General features: G+C 43.7%; 1 pseudogene; it reads right to left on the reverse strand.

Annotated features, from left to right (window-relative positions):
• Positions 1 to 3586: 3586 nt before the first annotated feature.
• Positions 3587 to 5916, reverse strand: LOC137940685 (pyrophosphate-energized vacuolar membrane proton pump-like; annotated as a pseudogene).
• Positions 5917 to 18637: the final 12721 nt, after the last annotated feature.

Raw genomic sequence — 18637 nt, forward strand, 5'->3', positions numbered from 1 at the left:
CCACGACAGTACACACGAGGGGATCCAGAAGACCTTGCACAGAATTCGAGCTGATTTTTACTGGCAAGCCATGAAAGCCTCTATTGCGACTTATGTTGGCGACTGTCAGGTATGCCAGCGCAACAAAGCCGAGCACTTGAGTCCAGCCGGTCTTCTCCATCCTCTGGCCCTTCCAACGCAGGTTTGGGCCGACATTTCAATGGATTTTGTGGAAGGCCTACCCCTGTCAGCCGGCAAATCCGTACTTTTCATAGTGGTTGATCGATTCTCCAAGTATGGGCATTTTATACCGATGGCTCATCTGTATACAAAAACACGGGTTGCTCAGACTTTCCTGGAGCAGATAGTCCGCTTACATGGCATTCCAGAATCCATTGTGAGTGACAGAGATGCAGTTTTCACGAGCACCTTTTGGCGGGAACTGTTTCGCTTGAGTGGGACGAAATTGAAGTTCTCCTCCGCCTATCATCCACAGACAGACGGGCAGACTGAGGTGGTGAACCGCACCATCGAGATGTATCTACGGTGCTTGGTGGGGGATCGTCTGCGGCAATGGGTTCAATGGCTTCCGTGGGCCGAATATTGTTACAACACTTCGTTCCACTCTGCATTGCAATCCACTCCTTTTCGGGTTATATATGGCCGGGATCCACCTCGCCTCCTCTCGTACAACCCAGGGTCCACCCGCGTGGACACGATTGATCAGGCACTCATAGACAGGGATCTACTGCTACAGAATATCATAGAACGGCTACGACGTGCCCAAGCTCGGATGAAGGATGTATACGACAGAGGCCACCGTGAGGTCTCTTTTGAGGTTGGAAAGTATGTGTGGCTACGGCTCTAGCCCTACCATCAGCAGTCTCTAGCGGGACCTCCACGTCATAAGCTCTCACCCCGATTTTTTGGGCCGTTTCCCATTCTTCGACGCGTGGGACCAGTCGCCTATCAACTCAAATTACCGGACACCGCCAAAATTCACGATGTGTTTCATGTCTCTCTTTTGAAGCCGCATTCCGGAGCACAGCCTACATCCACTCCATTCCTACCACCAGTTGATCATGGCGAGGTTATTCTTAACCCAGCTGCGGTGTTACGTGCACGGCTGACCAATGATCATTGGGAGATTCTCGTTCAGTGGACGGACACTGACCCTGATGCTGCAACATGGGAACGTGTGGACATCTTCAAACAAGTCTACCCAGCTTTTGAGCTTGAGGACAAGCTCTTTCTCCATGGGGAGGCAGATGTTGTGGACTCAATAGCACACCGAGTCACACAACGAAGAAGACAACAACAACTCACTCAATAGGATTTAATTCTTATATTTCTTTGAGTAGGATTTATTTCTAATATTGTTTTAAGTAGGATTTATTTCTTATATTGTTTTAAGTAGGAGTTATTTCTGATTACTTTTTATGTAAGGGCATTATGGGGAATTATTGTAACCCTAACCCTAAAACTCCCTATTTAAGGAATAGGTATGAATGAAATAGGAAGCTTTGAGATTTTAGAATAACCTAGTCTAAATAGGTTGGGATCACCTCTTGATCCCGAGTTTAGGGTTTACTCCAAAAATCCAACCTATCATTCACCCTCCATTGCCATCCATCTTCACCCAAATTCATCCACCATCATCCCTATTAAGAAAAGGAGCTTCCTGCCCCTTTTCCGAGCCCAAAGAGGAGGTCTATCCTCCTTCTTGGCAGCAGCAACAAGAGAGGCCCAATTCCTCCCTTACCAAGCAGCAAAGTGAGGATTTTTATCCTCAAATCTTGAGCAATTCCTGGTGCAACGTGGGAGCTGATCATAGCATCAAAGAAGAGGTATTAATCTATCCCAAACTCTTGTTTCAAGTTATTTAAGAAAGAAGGATTGCATTCTTAGTTAGAGCAGCAACAAAGAGGGCCAAACCCTCTTTGCCGTGACCAAGAAAGAGAGCACCTTGCTCTAGCAAGGTCAGCATTGTAGTGGGGTCTTCTGCCTAGCACAACAACTCGGTAGGACCCTCAAAAGAGGATCTTTCCTCCTGGCCAAGCATTGGTTAAGGAGAAATACTCATACACAGACCCTTGACGTGAAGTGAGTAAATTCTGAGTGCTGGATTCACAAATCCCACGCCGTGTTACTCGATCCATGACTCGGGACCGTAACAAATGTCATACTGCTTGGAGTAATTTTACTCTAACTTATCTTATGCCAGTCAGGCCTCATGGAAGAAATCACCAGCGTGAGGGGGAGTATTGGACGATAATAAGGACTGCCATTTTATACAAGAAGATCTTATACACCATTTAAGCAGGCTGGGAGTTCATGATGTTCTCTCACCCCTAGTTTGAGGGGGTATTGGAAGATGGGCCCAAGCCCACACAACCAAGGAAAGCCCACATATCCAAGTGTGTTGGAAGATGGGCCCAAGCCCATAAGACTAAGGAAGGCCCACACATCCAAGAGATGTGGAAGATGGGCTCAAGGCCCATATACCAAGGAGAAGGTCCATAGGCCCATACAATGATGGCAAGATGGTAAATAAAGAGTCATCTTATAGAGATGGCATTGATGTATTTACGTTAAGTTCCAGGGGAATTATTATAATATGGTAGTTTTGCCAATCTATAAATTAAGTTTAGGGGAAGGGTTAGGGCAACAAGTCCATAACCTCTTCTTCCTCCTGTTTTCTCCCACTGGGTGTCTCTCTCTTTTTCTCCATGATCTAAATCAATGGAATCCTGAAAATCAACAAATGGCACTAATGGACGAGGAGTAGTAGGAGGGAATGACATACCCGGAGGAGCATCATTCAAGGACTAGGAGGTGTCCTAAAAAAAGTCACATCCTTAGACACAAGTAACCGTTGAAGGGTAGGATTGTAACAGACAACCTTTTTGGGTGCGAGAGTAACCAAAGAAAATGTACGTCATAGAACTAGGAACAAGTTTACTTTTCTGAGGAGATGTGATATGGACAAAACAAGCACACCCAAAGACCTTTACGAGAAGATAAAATGGGTCTTCACAAGGAAATAATACAGAATAGGGAGTCTTATGACCTAGTACAGATGAAGGTAACCTATTGATAAGGAAATGGGCCATAAGTATGGCATCAGGCCAATAAAAGTAGGGTACCTTCTTGGAGTAGAGGAGGCCACGAGAAACCTCAAAGAGATGACGGTTCTTTCTTTTGGAAACACCATTCTGTTGAGGTGTGTAAGCACAAGATGTTTGATAGATAAGGCCATTACCTTCATTGAAGAATTGAAACACACTAGACAAGTACTCTTTAGCATTTTCAGACCTAAGTACTTGAATTTTCTTGCCAAACTGGGTTAATACCATAGCATGAAAGGCCTTAATGATAGTAAATATGCTAGATCTTTCTTTAAATATATATAACCAAGTAACCTGGGTAAAATCTATTACAATCCTGGATCTAACACAGCCATTCGTAGGGAAGAAGAAGAGAAGAAAGAAAATCAAGGCAAAGGGAAGCATGAAAACCCTAGGTTCGTTAAGGGGAACACCACCCCAACCACTCACTCCCTCCCCCTCCCCCTTTGAGCTTGTTTAGGAGAACTCAAACCCTCTGTTTAACCTAAATTCAGACATCCCTTTTTTCATTCCATTTTCCCTCTAAATAGGGTTCATGTCCACAAGGTTCAAGAGAAAACTATAGATTTGCCCCTCCACGACATTTAACTTGAAAAGAAAAAGATTCAAGAGAAAATTATGATTTGCCCCTCCATGGCATTTAACTTGAAAATCAAACTTAGTGACTCAGTAACTGACTCCGCCAGAGTAATTCACTCAGCCTATCGTCTTTGCATGACTCGGCCCATTATTTGGGTTCATAACATTACACCCCCCTGGAGAACGAGCTTGTCCTCAAGCTCAAAAGTAGGGAGGCGTGCTGAGACATCGCCACAATTTCCCAAGTAGGCTCTATGGCAGCCGCGTCAACCCACCAGATGACACAAGCACATTGTCAGGTCTTGCTCTTCCCTCCATATGTCCTTGAATTGCGTGAAATAGTCTCCTCACTTCGGCCCCCATTTTCAAGGCTGCACTTCCCACACTTTTCATGTTCATGGCGGAGAACCAGTATGGAAGCATTGCACCCACCATCAACCCAACGAAGATTTTAGGTGTTAAAGCCTCCCCTGTGGGAAATTCAGCATGATGCACCAAGGCACCAAAGAGAGCCAAAGACACTAGGGCGGCTGAACCCCCTTCCACAAGTAGCAGTAGTGGTTCCTACGACAGCAAGGGTATCCGTTCTTTTGCGTATCCTGTGACTCATGCCAGCCATTTTAGCAAAACCTCCAGCCTTGTCACTAATGGGACCATATGCCTCAATGTCAAAACCAATAGCAGTGGTGCTCAACAATGCAAGAGCTGTCACTACAATGCCATACATGGCAGCAAGGTTAAAGTTGACAAAAATGCTGATATCAATAGCAGAAATGGGAATAATGACAGACTTATATCCCAGATGAAGCCCGAATATCACATTTGTGGCACTGCCTGTCCGATAGGAATTAGCAACACCTGGCACAGGGCTGTAAGCATCGCTAGTGTAATACGGTGTTGTGTATCCACTAAGAGTCCTGCCCACAATCCAATAGCAACAACGAAGAAGAAGGGCCAATTCTAAACTGGTTTCGCGACTCCAACTACTGCCATATGTCTTATTTCCTCATAAATGTTTGGTGCCCTCACTACACTCCCAGCCAAACCATATGCATTTAGGAGGATGGTATATGTCACCATATCAGTAGGGACATGTACTATTGGCCTTTGCTTGTAGATATGTATTGTATAGCTCAAAGGACAGTCATGTTCATTCATGGGGCTTAACTTAATAAAATCTTGAACAAGGATTCCATACCTGATGATGGTCTCACAAATAGCAATATAATTTTTTGTTGAAGTATTTTCTCCATCCGCAGACCACTAAGTTGACAGCAACAATGTCATTATACTTCTGCTGAGAGGACTCACGAAGAGCAATTAGTGCTCTCTAGTGACTTGTTATAGCAACAACAAAGAAGTTAGCATTTATTGCCTCTGCCAGTGGAATCCTTCCTATTGAGATAGAGTGCAACCTTGCCCCTTCTCTGCAGGTCTTGCTATCAACTACTTGGTTGGCCTCTCCTGCCCCACCCAACTTCATCTCCCTTACCAGCTTAAGCCCATGCCCTGGGTGTCTGCCCCGTAAATATCTAGCAATCATCACATTTCCCTTTTTAATAGACCCTCTTAGTGTAGAATTCCAGGACTCCACTGTTGTTCTAGGCATGTCATTAGGTATAAGATTTACCCACTGCAAGAGATTGGTTAACTGATCTATGGGCAGATTGACCTTCAATACTGTTGGAATAGAGTGAAATTTAATACTGCAGGAATAGCGTGTCGTGCTGAAAAAAAAATTGACTGTAGGCTCTAATGTTCCACTAGAAGCACCTAGATTATTTGTTTTGACAACATACAAAATTTCAGTTGCACCTCCCATATCAATTGGCACCAATTCAAATCTGAACTCAACATTTGTCTGAATCCTTCTATGCAGTTCAACATATATCTGGCAGGCTACATCACCCCCAACACTAGGTGGATCTCTGCATAACCCCTGTGCTGCCAAACCAGCAGGTCCATATTTGGATCCACTCTTGTCCTTGTCAAAAATTTCAGTAGCTGTATACAAGTGATCTTCTTTTTCCACAGATGTGTCATTGCTATTATGAATTCAATATAATCAATTGTACTATTTCCCTCGACATCAGCTGCTTCCATCAGTTGACTAACTTCAGATTCTGAAAGCTTAATCCCCCCACTTTGACAGACCACTTTTCAGTTCTTCAAAAGTGATGGTGCCATTGTTATCTGTATCCATAGATTTGAACATCTCTTTCAAGCTCATGACTTTTTCCTCAGAAATATTTTGAGCAATTACCGTTAAGGAAAATTTTTAGAGCTTATTCATTGCCTTGAACTGCTTCCTTCTAGTTAAGATTGCACTATCAATTGGTTTGTCAGGTGCATCCCCACCCTCATAGACCCATGTATGATTTAGAACTCAATTGTAGAAAGTCGCTCTCCAGGATCTGCTCTCAACATCGTTTTTACTAGTTCTTTTGCACCACTAGAAATTGATGGCCATGGATCAGACGCAAATGCAATATGCCCATGCAAAACCGCATCAAATATACCCTGTTAAGTCTCCGCCCAGAATTTGATTCTATTCTCATGAAAAACAATATAAGTCATCATTACAGTCTTCATGTGTCCACCTGAATTTTTTTTTAGAGTAATTTTCTCTTCATCATTGGCTTTACAAAAACCATTTGATTTCTGTTGACATCTACACTACCTTTATGGGTAGAAGCTTGGCAACAGTGTTCAATAGTGGGAAACATGTTGCTTAGAGAAATCGCATCTTCTCTCATGTTATCAATTGCTTGCACTCCCTAGTGACTGGAAATTTCACATCCCCCATAGACAAAACCCTTTACTTCAATCTCCCCCTTCTCTCACACCTCAGTTACACTGTCAAAAAGTTCCTCATTATCATGAATTAGGAAATTGAACATACCTGTCTATCTTGATAAATCCAAACTTTCCTTAGCACCTTCATTCAGATGGTTGTGAACACATTTGGTCTTTTGGTGATCTTCTTTGTGGCCCTCAAGAACAAGATTGAAATCCTAGGACTCATCATGCAATCCAGGGTTTCCAGCGAACTCTCCAGCAGAAGCACAAATTTTTTTCAAATCGGCATCAATGATTCCAACACCAAACTTCATTGTCGGATTATTGTGGAAAACAGAGTTGACATTCCAGGAATTTTCATCTTCCTCAATAGTATCGTCCTCCTTCGCTTCCGGCACTGACGTGTCCAAGCTCTTCTTGCCGATGACCCTGATGGCGAATGCTATGCCGTCAATGACGGCCTTGGCGTATAAACTTTTGGCATAGGATCCCTGGTAGATGAGCCTATCGAGCTCGTATTTTTAAAACAAATTGGTTGTGTCGGCGTCGAGGATATGAGGGGTCTCCATGGGTCACAAAATCAATCGACCCCGAGGAGAGTCCTGAGTCCCGAGGATCTTCACCTCTGCTTTGGCTCTCGAGCCCGCTTCGGGTTCCCATAGTCTGGGCTTCGGTCTAGGTTGCCACAAGGAGAGGAGGCGCTCGGCGAAAACATGCAAACCCAATTTGGGCTGCACCGGAGAAATTTGAGGTCGGCCGATGAACAACAACAACTGTTCATCTACTGGAATAATGACCTTCCTCTCTGTTTTTTTTTTACGATGCTTCTCGAATTCCAGCAATCTCTCCTCTATTTTAATGGAAGTCTAATGTAGCATTGCTGAAAACTTTGCCCGCAGTACTGCATGTATTTCATCTTCAATCAACGAATCACTCATTGTGTCTCTGCTCTGATACCACATTGTTATGGTCCCAGATCTAACACAACGATTCGTAGGGAAGAAGAAGAGAAGAAAGAAAATCAAGCCAAAGGGAAGCTTGAAAACCCTAGGTTCATTAAGGGGAACGCACACCCCCGAGCTCGTTTAGGAGAACCCAAACCCTCTGTTTAACCTAAATTCAAACTTCCCTTTTCCATTCCATTTCCCCTCTAAATAGGGTTCATGTGCACAAGGTTCATGAGAAAATTACAAATTTTCCCCTCCATGACATTTAACTTGAAAAATAAAAGGTTCAAGGGAAAATTAAAGACCCCTCCACGGCATTTAACTTGAAAAAAAAACTTAATGACTCAGTAACTTACTCCACTAGAGTAATTGACTCAGCCCGATGTCTTTGCATCACTCATCCCATTATTGGGTTCGTAACAAAATCATCAACAAAAGTAACAAAATATTTAACTTTAGAAATATTGGAGACACTCAAGAGTCCTTATACATCAGAATGTACTAGAGAAAAGGGAGCACCAATTTTATTGGTAGGGCAAGGAAAATATGTACTCCGCTGGTGTTTGCTTAATTGACAAACCTCACAATTTAATGTAGACAAAGACTTTAAAGAAGAAAATAATTGTCAAAGAGAAGATGTAGAAGGATGGGCATGCCAGTTGTGCTAAAGTTGTGCCTTAGATGGAGAGGATGAAAGTGTAGCTAACGGAGGCAGGTCTAAGTAATACAAACCCCCCTTTTCAAGGCCTCCACCAATCACCCCCTTCTTTGTTAGATCCTGAAATACACAAGAAGTGGGTGAGAAGGAACCAGAGCAATTTAGATTTTTTGTGAGCAAACTTACTAAGAGTAAGTTTAAAGGGAATTGAGGAATGAGGAACAAATAGGACATCTTGAAGGGGGATAGAGGGTGTAATAGAAGATGGTCCCTTGCCAAGTACTTTGGTTTGGGTACCATTAGCTATAGTAACAAACTTATCGGGAATACATGGAGATAAAAATTTTAGCATATGTTTGTTACCTAAGAGATGTTCGAAGGCCCTAGATTCTATTATCCAAGATGAAGAGGACGAAGTGGAAGAAAGCATACCAGAAGCAATAGTGGCAGCAACTATAGGATGTAAGGGAAGAACCCATGAATGACTTCATTTTCTGAAATATTTCATAGTCTTCATGAGTGAGAGTCATCTTCCCGGTTTGTGATTCAGCCTTTTCTTCCCGTTTTTCATTGGTAACAAAGACTGGAGTAGCCATGGCCTATTCCGGTTTTCTGTTATGGTCCCTAGTCATGGATCAAGTAACTCGGCGTGGGATTTGAGAATCCAGCACTATAATAGAGCAGTTGCTCTCAGTAAGGATGGAAAAGGGTTCTCCTTTCTTTGGCTGTGTTCGGATAGGAGGAAAGCAGCCTCCTTTGTGGGACTAGGCTGCTGTTCTCAGTAAGGGCAGAGAGCCCTTGCTGCTGCTTCTTGGATAGGAGGGAAAAGGTTCCCCTTTTGCTCATGGAAGAGAGGGTTTGGAACCCTGTTTGCAGCTGTTTGGGTTAGGGGCTGCAAAGCGTCTAAGTTGGACAGCCCTTGGACCAGAGGTTAGGGGTTCCTAACCTTGTTTCTTGCTGGCCTTGAGGCTGAGAGCCTCTGAATTATGGCTGTCGTGATAATGATGGAGAGCCTCAAACTTGGCTCAGAAAGGGAGGGAGAGACCCTCTATGGCTGCTGTGAATGGATGGGAGGCTGAAGCCCCTGATTGAACTCGGAAAAGGGGCAAAAATTCCCCTCTTCTCTTCGGTATGGAACAAGGTAAACAGAAATTAAAATAAGGAAGAAGGAAATTCAGATTCAAGAGCGAACCTGGATCTAGAGCTCATCAAGGAGACCTCCAAACCCTAGAGCTCGTCAAGGAGAACTCCAAACTCTGTTTATCCTAATTCAAGACTTTCCTTTTCTCATTATCCTTGCCCTCTAAGTAGGGTCGATGCCAACCATAGTTTTAGGTTTAATTATTACAATTATGTTCCTATGGAAATTTAACTTAAATAATGCATAAAAACGAATTGAAAACAATATGGAAAGAAAGCTGTTAACTCTGTGACTCAGTGCGCCTCCGTTGTATGACTTAGTTAGCTATTGAGTGCTCAACATCTGTCTCCCCTTGAAGAAAGTGCTTGTGCTCAAGCTTGTAAGCTGGGGAGACCTCTTTGAAGGTGTCCAACTGTTCCCATTTCCCTGTGTCTGGTTCAGTGGCTGTCCATTGGACTAGAATCTCCCACTGGTCATTAACCAATCGGGCGCGTAACACCATAGCTAGTGTAAGGATGGCGAGTTCATTGTCCACTAGAGGAAGGAACATAGTGGATGTGGGGGGGTGAGCCCGTATAATGACACACATTATGCAGCTTGGCCATGGTTGGAAGTTGTAGTTGATAGGCCACAGGTCCCATGCGCCAAATAATGGAGAAAGGCGCAAAGTACTTGGGTGGAGCTTATGGCGTGGCGGTCCGGCAATGGAATGTTGTCTGTACGGTTGGAGTCGTAACCAAACGTAGTCTCCTACCTCGTACGAGACGTCTCGATGTCCCTTGTCGTAGAAATCTTTGATGTGAATCTGAGCACGTCAGAGGTGATCTGTAATATTTTGTAATACTTGGTTGTGATCCATGAGTGCTTGATCAATGGATCCATGCAGGTGGACCTTATAGTATAAGAGAGGAGCCGAGGGAGATCCCTACCATAGAGAATCCAGAAACAAGTGGATTGTAAGGCTGAATGGAATGAATTGTTGTAACAATATTTGGCCCACAGTAGCCACTGAACCCAGTATTTTGGACTATTGCCCACAAGGCACTGTAGAAACATTTTGACAGTGTTGTTAATCACCTCGGTTTGGCCATCTATCTAGAGATGATATGAGGGGGAAAATTTCAACTTCGTGCCACTCAGACAAAAAAGTTCCGACCAGAAAGTGGTGGTAAAGACCACATCCCGATCACTGACAAAGGATTCTAGAATGTCATGCAAGCGGACAATATGCTCGAGGAAGGTATGTGCCACTTGTGATGTTGTATATGGATGAGCCATAGGAATAAAATGTGCATATTTGGAGAACCAATTGACCACCACAAATAATACTGATTTTCTGGCTGACTGGGGAAGACCATCGACAAAGTCCATTGAAATATCGGCCTAGACTTGTGTAGGAAGTGTGAGAGGTTGAAAAAGACCTGTTAGACTTAAGTGATCGGCTTTGTTGCGTTGGCATACCTGACATGCTGAGACATATGTGGCTATTATTGTCTTCATGGCTTGCCAATAAAAATCTGCTCGAGCGTGCTATAATGTTTTCTAGATGCCTATATGTGTGCTATCATGGTAGGCAGAGAGGATGGCTGGAATCAACTTGGAAGTGTGTGGTAGATAAATCCGCATTTTGTAGCAAATAAGAGAATCCTAAATAGACCACTTAAAATCCATTGTCCCCTCTGTAACTTTTTCTTGTAGCTCCTGTAGGACAGGAAGAGTGGCATGGGCCTTTCTCACTAAGTCCAAGATGAGGAAACGAGGCTAGATGATCGCATATATGAGCTACTGGTGTTCAAAACACCGTGACAAGACATCCATGACCTTGTTTAATCTTCCTGAATGGTACTTGACTAAAAAATCAAATCTCATCAACTTACTGATCCATTGCCACTGTGGAAAAGTCGTGAGGCACTGTTCAAGTAAGAATTTAAGGCTATAATGATAAGTAAGGTCGCTAATGTTGGACAGACTTGGTCAACCCGATTAATTCCCTTTCATACGCTGCCAATTTGTGATGTCGTGCTGCCAACTGTTTGCTGAAATATGCAATGGGGTGTGACTACTACTGTAAGACGACCCCAATGCCCCCATCGGATGTGTCGCACTCTACCACAAATAAGTCCTCAAAATTGGAAAGTTTTAGGACGGGTGTGGAGGCGAGAGCTAGTTTGAGGGCCTCAAAGGACTGTGTGGCCTCATCATTCCAAATAAAGGAATTCTTCTTGAGCAGACTGTCAATGGTGCTGCCAAGGGTCCATAATTCTTAATGAATTTGTGTTAGTAGCTGACTAGGCCCAAAAATCCTCTCAAAGCTGAGCAAGACTGAGGTTGTTGCCAATCATGAATAACCTGAATCTTCTCGGGATCAACAGTGACCCCCGCATGTGATATAATATGGCCGAGATAGGCAACATGTGACTCCGCAATAGAGCATTTGGATTTCTTCAAATAGAGCTGGTGGGCTCGTAACAATTCAAAAACTATCTGTAAATGCGATAAATGTTCTTCCCCGAACTTGTTGTATATGATTATATCATAAAAAAAACAAGTATAAATTTTCGAAGATAGTTGCTAAATACCTCATTCATCAGTGCTTGAAAAGTGGATGAGGCGTTTGATAACCCAAATGGCCTGACCACAAACTCAAAATGGCCATGATGTGTGCAGAATGCCATCTTCTCAATGTCGGAGGGGTGCATATAAAGCTGATGATATCCAAAGTGTAAATCCAGTTTAGTGAAGACCCATGAACCATGTAATACATCCAAGAGCTCCTACAATACCGGGATAGGGAACTTATCCTTCACGGTCTATGCATTTACCTCCCTATAATTGATACAAAATCTCCATGTGCCATTATGTTTCTTCACAAGCAAGACTGGTGAAGAAAACGGGGAGCAACTGCTGCGAATAAGGCCCTGTTGTAACATGACTTGGCACTGTCACTTGATTTTATCCTTTTGGAGGTGGGGATACCGGTACAACCAAACTACCACCACATCAAAACCTGTTTTAGAGAGATCATATGGTCATAGTTCTCAAGAGAGGCAATCCGGAAGGCTCGTGGAAGAGGTCTAAGAACTCATCAAGAAGTTTTTCGATAGTGCTATTCGGTTGGTCTTGAGTGTGAATGGTATGAAGGTGGTGGGGTTTGTTCACCTGACTGCCCTGTAATAGTACTTGGCTTCCGCTCAACACGAATCTCATAGTTAAAGCAGAGAAGTCTCACTGTATGGGTCCCAATGATTGTAACCATTTGATGCCTAACACCATATCAAATCCTGCCAAAGGTATGACAAAAAATTCTGAATGAAATAAAGTAATACAAATTGAAAATTTTACTACTTTGTTGATCCTGTTGCTTGGGACTTTCTCCCTATTGGGCACTAAAACCGTGGCTATTGGGTGTGGATGGATCTATAACTGAAGATGTTGAGCAGTTGTCAAGCTAAGAAAATTGTGTGTACTTCCCGAATCCACTAGTCCCACTAGTTCCTGGTCGAGGACTCGAGCTTTGACTTGCATAGTTTTGGCAGATTTCTGCTCAGTAATGGCATGCAGAGAGATTGCTAGTGGTTCCTCAATAAGATTATCACTATTTTTGTATCCTCTATTTCATCCACTTTGAGCCAGAACAACTGTTTACATTGGTGGCCTGCCCTATATGGTTCATCATAGGTGTAACACAGATTCTAGGACCTCTGTTCTGCCATCTCGGAACTGGTTAATTTTTTGATATACTAAGGGTGGGGGTTACTAGAGTGTATGTCTGCTGCCAGAGTAGTAATTGGATTATTTTTGGGCAGTGGTAATGCTGGATGTGGCAGTTGAGGAGAATTATTTCATCGCCCTTGCCAATTGGAGGAAGTGTTCCATTCCCCTTGCCAAATTGGCTTACGATGTTGAAGCCATTCTCGTTGTTCCATTGCATGAGCTAAATTCATTGCCCGAGCCAAATCTGAAGGTGAATGAAGTTTCACCTCTGACCACAAAGATTCAGTGAGGCCTACTGTAAATAAGTTGACCTGCTGGTCGACTCGTACCAATAAGCCAGTGTGAGCCAAATTTTCTTGGAACTATCTTTTATGTAGTTCAACAGACCCGGTTTGTCTCAATAGGACCAAATCTCCCAAGGGTTGCTATGGGCGAGAGGGTCAAATCTAATTGGGCATAATTCTTTAAATTCATCCCAATCCAGCACTAATCTTTCTAGTTCCACATGATGAAACCATAGTTATGCCTCATCTAACATGTGGAAGGCGGCAAGTCTCACCTTGTCAAACTCAGTAGTCCCTTGGTTTGAATATTTTTTCTCACACCTATGCATCCAAATTAAGGGATCGACTAATCCATTAAATGTAGGAAAGTCCAATTTTGTGTACCTGGGTATTGTACCTCCACTCTGCAGTGCCTGGACAGCAGTGCACCCAGCAAACTATTCCTCCCTTCTGGTGTGCGAATGATTCTCCCCCCTTCGGTCTAGGATAGAGTGTCTCTCTGCCATGAGATCCGATATCATGCTAGTGAGTCATTGGATTTTCAAGCTCATTCTAGGAATTTGTTCCAACTTTTCTTGTGCTTAAGCCAGTTCATCTTGCATCCCTTTGATCATGCTTTGAAGTTCTTCATTGCTAGATGTATCCCCCATGTTACCCTGTGTTAGGATCCTCACGAGCCATGGATCTTGTTACCCTCCTCTCTTCTCTTCCTTCCATTATCTTGCTTGACGTTGAGATGGAATGAGGGTTGAAGGGGATTGAATTTCGGAAAGGAGAATTGGGAAAATTCGGAAGAGAGCTTGAAGGAGCTCTTGACCTGTTTATCTAAATTACGTTAACTAGAGTGAACTCAATTCCTAATCTTCATTACCCTAGCCGTCCCCTTAAATAGGGTGGAGGACGTCCAAAACCCTAAAGACCTCTTGGGTCAATGGTTCAAACCAATAAATGCTAAACCAACCCAAACCAAAGACAAAACCAAACCAAAGACAATTACATGGAAATTGAAAAACACATTAATTAATTCCTACGCCTGTTGGTAACTCGTGATGCTATAGAGTCCATAACATCACCCCCCCCCTGGAGAAAGAGCTTGTCCTCAAGCTCGAAGGAAGGATATAAAAGTCGAAATGTTGATAACTGCTCCCAAGTGGTGTCACTGGGATCGGCATCGGCCCACTGGACTAGAATTTCCCAATCCCCTTGAATGTGGCGTGCTTGTATTACCTGAGTTGGAATAGAAAGGACTCTGCCCTCATGTAGTGGCGGCAGTGGAGTGTGTAGTAGGGGCGAGTCACCTTGGAAGGGCTTCAATTGGGAGACGTGAAATACATTGTGGATCTTTGCTTCCGGTGGGAGTTGCAAACGGTATGCCACGGGCCCAATTTGGTCCAATATCGGAAATGGACCATAATATTTTGGAGACAGCTTATGGCGCTTGGCTGCAGTCAGGGACAGCTGGCGGTAGTGTTGAAGCTTTAACTACACATAGTCTCCAGGGCAATAAGATGCCTCCCGGTGCTTCTTATCATAAAAGCGTTTCATAGAGTGTTGGGCCGCTTGCAGATGTGTACGTACCTCAGTGAGCATAGCATCTCGTTCAGCTAATGCTTGGTCCAAAGTGACGACTTTGGATGCCCCCGGTTCATATGGTAACAAACGAGGTGGATCTCTGCCATAAACTACCCTGAAAGGAGTAGTACCCAGTGCTGTGTGGTAAGATGTGTTATAGCAAAATTCTGCCCATGAAAGCCATTTCACCCATCTTCTAGGTGCGTCCCCCACAAAACAACGAAGATACATTTCAATAGTGCGATTGACAACCTCTGTTTGGCCGTCCGTTTGTGGGTGATAGGCTGACGAAAATGCCAATTGGGTGCCCTGTAATTTGAATAATTCCTTCCAAAAGAGACTGGTAAAAATTGCATCCCTGTCACTGATAATGGATGAGGGAATTCCATGTAATCTAACAATGTTTTCCATAAATAATTGAGCGACCTGAGCAGCAGTATATAGATGCGCCAAAGCAAGGAAGTGCCCATATTTTGAAAACAGATCAACGACGACAAAGATCACCGATTTACCTGATGAAATGGGAAGTCCAACAATGAAGTCCATGGAAATATCAGACCAGATTTGAGATGGTAGTTGCAGAGGTTGCAGTAGGCCGGCTGGACTTAAGGATTCGGCCTTGTTTCTTTGACAAATCTGACAAGCAGCTACATAATCAGCAATTGTGCTCTTCATGCCCTACCAGTAAAAGTCCCGACTTATTCGGAAATATGTTTTCTGTCGACCCTCATGTGTGCTATCATGGATAGAGGACAGGATTGTGTGAAGAAGTGGTGATGTATTATGTAAAAATATCCTGTTTTTGTAGAGAATGAGACGATCCTGAATCGTCCAATGAGGAGCAGTTGTCCCCTGTTGAATATCCTGATATAAAGACATAAGATCCGGATATTGATTTACTTCCTCACGAATAGAATCTAATAGCAGTGCACGTGGGTGACTGATAGCATAAATTTGAGTGGTGGAAATATCCCGACGTGATAAGGCATCAGCCCCCAAATTCGAACTACCTGGCTTATAATGAACCGTAAAATCAAAGCCCATGAGTTTAGTTAACCAATGCTGCTGTGGGGATGTGGTGAGGCGCTGTTCCAGAAGATACTTGAGGCTGCAATGATCTGTACGAATGAGAAACGGTCTTCCCCAAAGATACGGTCGCCAATGTTGGACAGCCTTGGCTAACCCAATCAATTCCCTCTCATATGCAGCTAACTTATGGTGGTGTTGTCCCAACTGACGACTGAAATAAGCAATGGGGTGCCCCAATTATTGTAACACTGCCCCTATACCTCCCCCGGAGGCATCACATTCCACCACAAATTCTGCCTCAAAATCTGGTAATTGTAGGACTGGCGCTGAGGCTAAGGCCTCATTTAACAGGTTAAATGCCTGTTCTGCTGAAGAAGACCAGTGGAAGGCATTTTTTTTGAGCAGGTTGTTGAGTGGTGCTGCTATCTGTCCATAAGATTGGATAAATTTTCTATAATATTCCGCTAAGCCCAAAAAGCCCTTTAATGCTGTAGTGGAGGTGGGAACCGGCCAATCTGTAACTGCCTGAATCTTGCTCTGGTCAACTTTCACGCCCCCAGCTGATATGACGTGGCCCAAATATGCCACCTCAGATGTACCCATAGCACATTTTGATTGATTCAAAACCAAATGATGAGAGCGTAGAATGGTAAATACCTGGTGGAGGTGGTGGAGATGTTCTTCCCAATTTTTGCTGTAGACCAGAATGTCATCAAAAAAGACTAACACATAGTGGCGCAGAAGTGATGAAAAGACCTCATTCATGAGGGCCTGAAAGGTGGATGGTGCATTGGAGAGACCGAAGGGCATGACGAGGAACTCGAAATGACCGTGATGTGTGCGGAAGGCAGTCTTCTCCACATCCGCCTGGTGAACTCGTATTTGATGATAGCCCGATTTCAAATCTAATTTGGTAAAAATTGTAGCACCATGTAACTCATCCAGCAACTCTTCCACAACTGGAATGGGGAACTTGTCCTTAACTATGTGCAAGTTTAGTTGCCTATAGTCGACACAAAATCTCCAAGATTTATCTTTTTTACGTACAAGTAACACTGGTGAGGAGAAAGGAGATCGACTGGGCTGGATCACACCCTGAGCGAGCATATGCATGCACTGTCGTTCTATTTCATCTTTCTGGATATGTGGGTAACGATAAGGCTGCACCACTACTGGATCAGTTCCCAACTTTAAACGAATGCGGTGATCGCAATGACGCACTGGTGGTAGACCTGTAGGGTCATTAAATAAATCCGCAAATGCTGTAAGTAAAGGAGCTAACTGATCATCACCCGTGTGTTGAATATGCAAAGTGTGAAGTGCGTAAGGGACCTGTGCCACAATGCCTTGTAATGTAATCTGGCCCTGTGGTGCTGAAAATGTCATAGTCCGAGCCTGAAAGTCCCATAATATCGGTCCTAATAACTGGAGCCATTTGACCCCGAGCACCAAACCAAATCCAGCCAATGGAATGACTAGTAAATCTGCCTGAAAGGAATGCCCCTCAATGGTGAAAGGGGTGTTAGCACATAACCCCACGCTAGCAATTTTGGCCCCATTGGCCACTGAAACTGAGAGACCCCTTTGTTGTTGAATTTCCAATCCCAATTGTTGCGCGGCTGGTTCACTGATAAAATTATGTGTGCTGCCCGAATCAACTAAAGCAAGTAGCATGAGATGATGTAACCTGGCCTTTACCTGCATGGTATTAGAACTACGCAGGCCATGCATGGCATGGAGGGAGAGCTCTGCTTCCTGTTGTACCTCTTCCACAATTTCATTTTCAAGAAGCTCTTCTGAATCTTCTTCCAATAATTCAATACTGAATAAACGTTTACAGGTATGTTCGGGCAAGAATTGTTCGTCACAATTAAAACATAGGCCCTTTGCCTTTCGAGCATCCATTTCCTGTTTAGTCAAAAATTTACGTGGCATAGAGTGTGGAGGAACATTAGTAGCCTGATCTGCTCGGTTAGGGGCAGAGGACCCAAAACGTGGACCAGATGCAGTACCCTGTGTTCTGTTTTGCCAAAATGGTTTTCTTTGTAAAGACTCTTTTAGAACTCTCTGTTTGTGCTCCACAGCCCTGGCATAATTCATTGCAGAGTCCAAATTTGTTGGACCCAGTAATTCCACTTCCAATCTGACTGCCTTTGTCAATCCAGCATTAAAAATCTGAACATGTAGGTGAGGAGGAACAAATTCACTAGCTCTGGCCAACCTTTCTTAGAACGTTTTTTGGTAAACCTCTAAGGTGCTGGTCTGTTTGTAGTTGATCAATTCCCCCACTGGGTTGCTGCTAGCTGGAGGTCCGAACCTTAACTGGCAAGCATGTTTAAAGTGCAGCCAATCCTGAATGGAATGGACATTTCGGTAGTGATGGAACCACATGAGCGCTTCATCGAGCATGTGGTAGGCGGCCAAAGTAACCTTGTCCATTTCCACCGTTTGTTGATGATAAAAGAATTGTTCACATTTCGTGAACCACAGTAAAGGATCTTTAGAGCCATCATATGTAGGAAAGTTAAGTTTAAAGTACCTGGGAACCGTTGATGGTGCTTGTGCGTGAGTGGTCATTGAACCCATTGGTTGGCGCAAGGGTGGATTTGGTGGTGGCGTGAATTGTTGGTGGGGAACTGGTTGTTGTTGAAAATTGGTTGCTGGTGGTGGCGTTGGTGCTTGAATTGCAGCAAGTTGTCGTAGGATGGATTGTAGAGATGATTCCAGAGTTTGTAAGGTAGTATTGATGTGAGAAATTTCAGTACCTTGAAGAGTGGATCGTTGTTGAAGGTCTGAAAGGACTTGAC

Source organism: Aristolochia californica, unplaced genomic scaffold (assembly GCF_029961685.1).
Source record: "Aristolochia californica isolate CCGP_79_NKW_82.1479 unplaced genomic scaffold, dmAriCali1.0.hap1 SCAF_9, whole genome shotgun sequence".
Taxonomy (NCBI): domain Eukaryota; kingdom Viridiplantae; phylum Streptophyta; class Magnoliopsida; order Piperales; family Aristolochiaceae; genus Aristolochia; species Aristolochia californica.